Raw genomic sequence first — 10,488 nt, 5'->3', positions numbered from 1 at the left:
TAAAACTTTTAGAAACGTACTCAGGAAGGTCATATTTACAATATATCAAAACGAGAAGCCGATCGGAGGGGGCTCCCCTATTCTGTACATTTACCAAATATTATAATAAATGCATCTTGAGATGTTTAACTCATCCTTATCAATAATATTATGTACTTTTTCTAAGACTTACAGTCTTGGAAAAGCATTTTGCGCTGTCATACGCTGCAAGCGCGCAACGTGAAACATTGCTTTCTACCATCAGTGTATTGCTTGCATAGCGGGCTTGGTGGAAACGAGGCAGAACATAGTATGTCTGCGCTCTTCCACGAGCCGAACAGCCGAGCGTGACGTTACGCACACGGACGGCGGTTCTCGCTTGTGTGCGTGCCCCCATCACTTCGGTGCTCTTGGTGCTGGCCGGCCCGATCTATCATCACTGAACTGGTCCCGACTGCCGAAATCGGTCGGCTTATATACCCTGGAGCGGCCTACGGTCCATCCGGGGTCGGCGTGCGGTATGTGCTTGTTTGCGCGCTGTGTCACGCACCTGTGCCGTATCGCACGGGCACAGACTTCGCTCGTGCACGTTCTGCGTTCTATACTTTTGCGCCTGAAACTATAGGTAGAAACTATAGGTACGGTGACTCTCTATTTTAAAGGAACTTAATATACCAGCATTAATATACTTAAGTAAAAAAAGAAAATATACAGAGCAATAAGAACAAAAACATAATTAATAACTAAACTTAAAGAACTATATACACTATGTACAGGTGACGAAGTTCGCTTTGTCACAATAACATTTCGGAAGTCTGACGGTTAAAATAATTAAACACAAAAAGTTTAGTTTAGTTTACCATAAAATAAATGTGTTACACTTGTTGAGATTAAATATTTTAGTTTACTATTCTCGAAACACTTACCTTTTAAAAAAAGGTAAAAACAGGCGCCAAGTACACGCACAACACGTATTGTATTAAATTAATAATAAATACTACAAAACATTCTTTCCCTAAAAACCTGTTTTACAAAAGAAGTGATATCAAAAAGTAGCACGAAGTAAACTTTTGTACGTTATTTTTATTTTTTTACATAATACTCTAAAACTTCTTTCTCTATAAAAGATAGATTGGTGCTGACCAATCTATCATCACTGGACCAGTTTCTTTTCCAAGTTCTTGAGGCGGTGTCTTGAGAACGATCCTTCCTGCATTCGAGGCGTTGTCTCGAACATAGAATCCTAACCGTCTGGTCGAGGGGTTGTCTCGACTTACGCCGGTGCCAGAGGCGTTGTCTTGAGCACATCCTGACCGTCCGGTCGAGGCGTTGTCTCGACTCATTCGCTCGAGGCGTTGTCTTGAGCACCTCCTGACCGTGCGGTCGAGGCGTTGTCTTGAGCACATCCTGACTGTCCGGTCGAGGCGTTGTCTCGACTCACCCGGTGTCAGAGGCGTTGTCTCGGACACTACCTGACCGTCGCGATCAAGGCGTTGTCTCGATCACCTCCGGTGCTCTGGCGCACATCATCTCCGTCGGCTCTATGAGCTCGGAGATTCAATCGGCCGTTGTAACCGCCACACCGAGAAACAGTCGTTCTCACGACTTAACCAATAGTTGTTCTCACGACCCAACTGGCCGTTTTCACGGCCAGGCATCTCTCTGTAAATAGTTACCCTTTCCCCGTAGCTGTAATTAAGTTAGGATAAGACCGCGACTTTGCCGCGCCGACTTTATCACGCCGAACGTGGCATCCGCGCCGAATTAACCGTACCGAACCGCTACCATACACTAATAAATACACCGATCGAGTTTGTTTCTGTTTGTATAAAATATATAATATATACAGGGTCATCAAAAAGTATCGGACCCCCCTAATATCTTCAGTTAGAATGCATTTTGGAGAAAATGTCTAATAGCAAAGTTGTATGATTTTAAGCGGGGAGTAAGATGATGATCTTGACTTTGATCTTGACCATGTCCTTTAAGGTCATTTCAAAGTCAACCTTATTTTTTTAAATAGAACCCCCTACATTTTATTGCATATTTTTATAGCTTATCTCGAAAGCTTTCCAAAACACTATGATAAAACATTTTTTCATTAAGTACTTTTTGAGTTATAAAGGTTTAAAGGTAACAATTTTTTGACACAAAATGTAAAATATCTTGTAAAATATTTTTTCCGTTTCCGGCGGTATTAGTTTTATCTCTCAAGTTATTCTCCCTCTTCAATCATCTAAATCTTGAGACTTGGTGGCATAAACTTTACTCTTGAAGTAACCCCACAATAAAAAGTCAAGTGGGGTCAAATCCGGAGACCAAGGTGGCCACTCAATATGACCCCATTGCCCTATCCACTTGTCCTGAAAGACCTCACTCAAATATTGACGGACAATAACACCATAATGAGGTGGAGCTCCATCCTGTTGGAAATAAATTTCATCCGTATTTCCACCAGCTATGTCTCAAATAGCTGGAACAATTTGGTCGCGAAGCATGTGTATACCTGTGCTGTCATATTGCCTTCAATGAAAAAAGGACCACCTGGTCTACCATTAAGAATATCAGCCCATACGTTAACTTTTTGTGGATATTGGGTATGATTGTCTTTTTTCCACTGAGGATTAACGTCACTCCAGTACCTACAATTGTGTGTATTTACATTTCCAGTTAGTTCAAATGTTGCCTCATCAGAGAAAACGATATTATTAAATAATAGAGGATTGTCGACAATCATCTCCATCATAAGGTCACAAAATTCGATGCGTCTATCAAAATCGTCTTCGGACACTTCTTGGCACAAATGGAGTTTGTATAGATGCCATTTATTCAATTTCAAAATTTTACTGACAGATGCATGACCGATTTTGTATTCTTGTGCAACGCAATTGATGGAAATATGGGAATTTTCAACGACAGACTGTAAAACATCTAATGCCTTATCATTATTTGTTGCTGTTTTACATCTACCAGATCTTGAGCGGCTTTTAACGCTACCAATGTCCTCGAAACGTTGCATAGTACGGATTACAGTACTTTTAGAGATCCTGTTATTTTCATTCCGAAAAATTTCATTAAATAATTGCGTTACTGTTGTATACCCGCTTTGTTGATCTCCCCATCCTGGCATCATTAACAGTGTTATTCGATCTTTTTCATAAAGCTCCGCCATTCTTAATTAGAGCAAAGAAAAATCAATCAGATAAGTGATAGGAAATTGATCTAAATAATTAAGTACAGAAAAATACTAATTAGTAAGTGTTGGTCCAACTATTAATTTGTTTATTTCAACCAGCACTAGCAAAAAGCTCGTTGAGCAACTGAAAATCTAATAAATCAATTAATAATATTTACGAAAAATTTCTGGGCTATTGGAAACAAAATGAAGATGTTTGAGACAATCAATTGAAGCGCAATGGCTTCTTTTGTTACAGAAAACATTTTTGTGGCTGTTTGTTTTTGTCCACGAGGTAACTGCTGCTTGTTACAAAAAAGACAGCACTGCATCAAAGATTAAAATCAGTGATCCGTATTGTTTGTTCAAGAGCTCGTACATTGGTGCCTGCGAGAGTGAGAGAATAAAGATCGGCCCCGCCAACGCTTTCGGGCAGATTCTCGCAAACGCCTTCGGACATCACGCATTCGAGCAACTTCTCGCAATCACCTTTGGACAGTTTTCCGCCGTAGCCTACAAGCATAACCGCTTGAAGCCGTACAACTTTGCTATTGGACATTTTTCCAAAATGCATTCTTACTGAAAATATTAGGGGGATCCGACACTTTTTGATTAATGTATTTTCTTTAAACCAATTAATTGGTCTCATTATTCCGCGCACAAAAGTATTAAGGTTATGATTACTGAAAACTAAATAATATTTTACAAGATATTTTACATTTTGTGTCAAAAAATTGTTAACTTCAAACCTTTATAACTCAAAAAGTACGTAATGAAAAAATGTTTTATTGTAGTGTTTTGGAAAGCTTTCGAGATAAGTTATAAAAATATGCAATAAAATGTGGGAGTTCTATTTAAAAAAATAAGGTTGACCTTAAAATGACCTTAAAGGACATGGTCACGATCAAAGTCAAGGTCATCATCTTACTTTTTGCTTGAAACCATACAACTTTGCTATTGGATATTTTCTCCAAAATGCATTCTAACTGAAGATATTAGAGGGGTCCGATACTTTTCGATAACCCTGTATATATATATATATATATATTTATTCATTAATGAAATAAATCCTCGTACATTTAGCATAAATCTAACCGAATGTCGCAATTTCTTTGCCTTCTTCTCCCCCAAACTTTGGCACCGACCGAGCTGTTCGACAGGCGGAAGGCCGGGCAAAGCCGATAGAAAATTGGCTCCGTTACAGTATTTATCAAAAAACAGCAGCATGGATTGAATTTGATGAGAGATACCGAATCTTACACGATACATACATACCTATTCTAGATAAAATACAATATTAATGATAAGGGGAAATGTGTCTCGCGTCGAATTTAAGCTATTACTGGTAGACTCAGTATCCAACTTGCGTTCATAGGCATGATATACTAAGATACTCGATTATTAAATCAATAGTGATAGTAATGAGTGACATGATCTTAATTTCAATATTATATTTTATTTTAATTTATAACACCAGTTTTATTAGGTGTTGGAATTAATTTGTAGCGTTTTACAAGACATGGCGTAAATAGTACAGTATTTCGTTGTTACCTACAGTAATGTATTCATCGCGAAACAGCTGTCATTGGACGTCANTTGCTTTACATAACTTTTTTTGGTATCGTAAATAACAACACTTTATAATTTATTGAATATGTCAAAATTTGTGCCAAATAAAGTGTTTTTGCGGGAAGGCGTTTTTTGACGTGTGAACTGGTGCTTCAACAGGAGAAAAGAAAAGGTTTTTTGCATCGAATTGTCACCAGTGATGAAAAATGGATCCATTACGACAATCCAAAGCGCAGAAAGTCATGGGTTAAGTCCGGCCAACCATCAACAGTGGCAAAGCCGAATATCCATCTAAGCTCCTGCTCTGTATTTGGTGGGATCAGAGAGGTGTGATTTATTATGAACTGCTGAAACCGAATGAAATCATAACTGGGGATTGCTACCGACAATTAATGCGCTTGAGCCGTGCATTGAAAGAAAAACGGCCGGAATACTCCAAAAGACACGACAAAGTCATTTTGCTGCACGACAATGGTCGTCCGCACGTCGCAAAATTGGTACAAACATACCTGGAAACACTTAAATGGAAAGTTCTATCCCACCTGCCGTATTCTCCAGATGTTGCTTCTTTTGATTACCATTTGTTTTGTTCGATGGCTCATAGCCTGTTTGAGCAGTAGTTTACTTTTTACGAAGATTGTCAAAAATGGGTCGATTCGTGGATTATATCTAAAGACAAAGCGTTCTTCCGACACGGTATTCGTTCCCTGTCCGAAAGATGGTCAAAAATAGTAGAAAGCGATAGGCAATACTTTAATTAATGTATTGTTTGATTTTCATTTAAAATAAATAATTTTTTTTCATTAAAAAACGCTACGAATTAATTTTAATTCCTAATATAATTGTGACAACTGAGAGCGTAAATAATTTGTATTGTACCATGGTATGTAATTATATTATTTCAAATGCGTTAATCCATAATCTTTCACAATTAACACTTGTATTAATATTGTCAACAGAAACAATTGATAAGGACTAAAATTATAGTCGACACGTCTTGACACAACTTAAATTACATTTATTTCTTGCACAACATCCTGCACGGGCTCTACATAGCCGTTTATTTTAAATTTAACATTCTTTATTTATGTTGTCTCGTCTTTAGTCTTCTTCGATCTGATTCTCCTTCCTATCTACGTGATCTACTTAAATTCAATATCAATTTCTCTATTTTCGTTTTTTTTCTTCCACTCGTCATCAATTCAATATCGTCTTTCCTTGTCATCTTCCCAATAAGTTTCGCAAGTCCTTCTCCCATGTTACGGCGAGATATTTTAATTTGCTTCCTACATCTATACGTGAGAAAAGCTCTTTTGCTGCCTTTTGTATGGCTGCTGCCTCTATTATCAGAAATAATCTATAAAGAATGTTCTCTGATGTATATCTCAATTATGTTTCCAATCTACATTATATTTTTGTTATTCTAATATAATATTCTATTTTAATATAGTATAGTAATTCTAATATAGTATAGTAATTAATTTTAAAAACAGCTTCTGACTGCTGCCTCGTCTTTTAAAGAGTTTAATATATATTGTTATTTTGCTGTTTTTGTTTTGATAATATTTACCTTTTACCTCTAATAAAGATATTATTCTTATTAGTGTTGTTGTTGTTATTGTTATTATTATTGATGTTATTAGTATTGTTATTATTATTATTGTTATTAGTATTGTTATTATTGTTATTATATATATATAATTGTATGTCCACCGGCCCTTTGAAAAATTATTAATAGCAGACTCAAAATGGCGGCCGAAGTCTGCAAAAAACGATTTAAGAATACTTAAATCTTGAGTGAAAATTGCAAGAGTAGCTTTGATTTCTAGAAAAATCGGTATGTGTGTGTTTTTTGAGTTGCTGATTATGAATTTTAAAATAGAATATCAAATTTCATAATAGCGGATTCACTATGGCTCACAGTGGATTCAAGAGACTTCAAAAAATAGCTACAGTTCAAAATCAACGAATTTGCGTACATAAAGGTTTTCGGGTCGCTAATGAATCTGAGTTTATGCAATTAGAAGTCGCTACTATTGTGCGCATCCCTTCCACCGCATGCTGTAAGGAAGCCAAAACTGTGAACACTGTTTGTGAACAACATCGAAGTATTCGCGTACGATTGGATATAGTACATTTTCCGATATTGTGTATATTTCACGAGTACATATTTTGTTTACATTACACATTATCATACGTGTGGGCGGGAAAGAAGTTGCGCCCATCCCTCTACACCCTTTCTCCCAAAAAATCTAATCTGACCTAACCTGTGTACTACTATTAATAATTGTCACGATGCACATTGCTTGTCACTTGTACTGTGTCCAATAGTACCGTGTCGAATCATACGGTATCAAATAATTTAATGTTGAATTGTACGGTGTCGAATAATCTCGTGTCGAATCGTACGGTGTCGAATAATTCGGTGTTAAATTATACGGTATCAAATAATTTGATGTCAAATCGTATGGTGTTGAATCGTATAATGTCGCATAATTTGGTGTTGAATCGTACGGTGTCGAATAATTGTGTGTCCAATAAATTTGTGTTAAATAATTTTGTGTCCAATAAATCTGTGTCCAATAATTTGGTGTCGAATCATATTGTAGTCAAACGGAACACATCCCACATTTAGACCCGACACCCTTACAGTACAGATTTCGGGTCACAATGCGCCTGTGGTTTGCCCGTCGCTCGATGACAACAAAAAGGAATTCGGAAATTTCTATAGTCTTTCCCTGACGGGCTCTAGGTCTCCGAGAGTCGGGTGCCTTGCTGCTTCTTGTTACCTATTGCCATAACAAGTGTAGTTTATAATAATTTTAGAGATTTCCTTTTTCTAGGCCGGTTGTCCACACAGGGCTGACGAGCCAAACCTGCCTGAGGTTTCTCATATTTTAAACGCTCCCCGAGAAGCCTGTTTGGTATAAAAGGCCCTACTAGGACCCAAGTCTTCCCGACATAGCTTCTCGGTTCTTTGCAATATGCTAACCCACGACAAGAACCATTGTTCGGGAGTATTACATATATGGGCTGAACGCCCACTAAATCTGCACACTGCGGACAGACGTCACTCCATTTTTCAGTTCAAGTTTCCGAAAACATCTAACTCAATCTATGATACTACAATATCATTAGTAATCGTCATGATGCATATTGCTTCAATGTACGCTATTATCGCAGTGATATAGATTGAGTTCGGTTAGGTTTTTTCGGTGAAAGAAGAAGGACTCTTTCCTCGCTCACACGTATACAATAGTATACAAATAAAGAGAGAAAATGTTTGCAAAAGTATCAAACTTCTGTGTGATGTTCAAAAATTTGTATGAACGCACATTGAAGGTTCACAAAACCTCTTTCAAATTATTCAACTGTCTAGTACATAACACATTGTTCGAGCAATAGTATATACGACCAAAAAACCAAAAAAGTAAGCTCTGTTATATGCTGAATATTTGTACATAATACATCAAATAGTATGTAAATATACAGGGTATTGGAAAACAATAGTCTATTTATAAAACTTTTGTATAAAAAAACTTTTATATCTATTTTAATTTTATATTATTTTTTATATTGTATACTGAAGATGATCACCAATAAAATTTGATCAAAACATTCGGAATACACTGCGTTTTAAGTTGTTTTGATTGTCCACCTTCAACTTGAACCATAGGCTTTTTGGTTTTTTTTTTTAAAACTTTTTTGTTCCTAACTTTTTAAAGAACAATCAGCTAAATTCATTTGATTGTATTCCGGAGAATGATTTTCATAATATATGTAACACAGAAGATTATTAGAAAAGTCTTCTCTAAACGGGAGTTTTAGTATTTTTTAAAGATATAAGCGATTTAGTATTAATAAATTTAATATAATAATATGGTAATAAAATATATTTTATTAGTTGTTCAAAATTTAATATTTTTTAAATGTTAAGTTCTATAATTTGTTTATTTTGTTTTATAGTTATTTTTATTCTATTGATTTTATATTTTTTAATCTTTTTCTACTTTATTTTCTATTTCTAAATCTACACGCTAGTATAATATTCGTTGAACTGGCTACAGGTCTCACAAGGGGACCTTCAGAGATGTTCCCCTTCAATTTGGACGAGTCTTATACATATTGTAGGTGGATCTTCCTACTACATTGTGGTGCAATAATAGGATCTCTCAAGCGTTCTCGAGAAAAACGCAAAAAAAGTTAAATTAAAGTTTTCTGTGCGCGTAATATACCGTTAAGTTAGGATAGTTTGACATCATAGCGGCGTGGCTCAGTGGGTAAGGCATCCGATTACTATATTTATATATTTAATATTTATAATAAAATATAATAAAAAATTTAAATTTTTTTGTAATAAATTTTGTAATAAATGTAAATTTCTTCTTATTTCCCTTTCTTGCATTGGAAATCAATAAATTTCATGTTTTAATTTAATTAGTTTTATAATAAAAACATTGACTTTTAGACAAAATAAATAAAAAGTATGTATGCCAGTACGCTTACACACAATATAATATAGTACAAATATAAAAAAAAAAATTTGAAAAAAATGAGATTTGAACCAGCAATACGCAGAGTAGTAGTCGGGTGCCTTACCCACTGAGCCACGCCGCTTAGATGCCAAACTGTCTTAACTTAACGGTATATTACGCGCACGGAAAACTTTAAATGCGTTTTTCTCGAGAACGCTTGAGAGGTGCGTCCTATTATTGCACCACGATGTAGTGGGAGGGTCTACCTACAATATGTATAAGACTCGTCCAAATCGGAGAGGAACATCTCTGAAGGTCCTCTTGGCAGTCTCTCTCAATAGTAGTCTCAATAGTAGTTACTAGTTGTAAGCTTATTTATCTAGACTTTATAGTGCAATATAAAATTAGACAGACTCTTTAATATCGACGTTTAATAAGACATAATAGTTCAATATTTTTTTATTTCAAGATGTGGGGCGCCACGATGAGCACTGCTACCGTTGCTCAAGATGGCACTCAAAGGAATTATACACGTGCGTTGGGTAGGTCTCCATCCGATTCCGAAAATCGGAGAAGCTCCTCTGCAACGGCAAACGTTCCACATTCACCTAGAACAACCACACCGCTTCCAGATCGCGGAACATGGAGCACAAAGGTGGAATTTATTCTCAGTGTGGTAAGTACAACGTTTTGAAGAAAGATATCAAATAAGTATTATTGACAGCTCACAAGAATTTGCTCTACCCACAAGCTAACAGACGCGAGGAGCAAGGGAAATCGTCCGTCTGCTCCACCCATGGAGATAAAGGAGGGAGCGTTGTCGAAAAAAGATGAAGCCTATGCAGCCATGTTTATATGGGCTACTAGTACTGCCATCTGTTAGAACTTTACAATACTTCGATGGAATAATGCCCAGAATGATATTTACAAAAGGAATTGCATCTTCTCTTAATCTTATCCGTATTTGTGGGCATTTATAAAAATCTTCAAACTAAAAAAATGCATGGAGCATAATGTTGCAGATTGATTGATAGAAGCTTCTGATATGTTCATGGCTTCACACCACATTCTTCTTTTCATAGCATTTTCTGGCAACCTATAATAGTAATAAAAAAATTAAGAATTAAACATGATGAACTTAAGTTTGTATCATTTCTTTACATCATTTGTTACTATTTATTGACTTTTTTATTCATTATTTATTTACATCATTTACGTTACAAATTCAAAATCATTTACACCCACATGTAGTTAAAATCACAACATATTACGATGTATATACTTACACAT

General features: G+C 35.9%; 1 pseudogene; it reads left to right on the top strand.

Moving 5' to 3' along the window:
* Positions 1–9,667: 9,667 nt before the first annotated feature.
* The window catches only part of LOC109859975, a 92,716-nt pseudogene continuing 91,895 nt past the window's right edge, over positions 9,668–10,488 (top strand).

This window comes from Pseudomyrmex gracilis, unplaced genomic scaffold (genome assembly GCF_002006095.1).
Source record: "Pseudomyrmex gracilis isolate BER0280 unplaced genomic scaffold, ASM200609v1 scaffold_310, whole genome shotgun sequence".
Lineage (NCBI taxonomy): Eukaryota > Metazoa > Arthropoda > Insecta > Hymenoptera > Formicidae > Pseudomyrmex > Pseudomyrmex gracilis.
The sequence above is the reverse complement of the archived record's forward strand: the minus strand, read 5'-3'. Positions and strand labels throughout refer to the sequence as shown.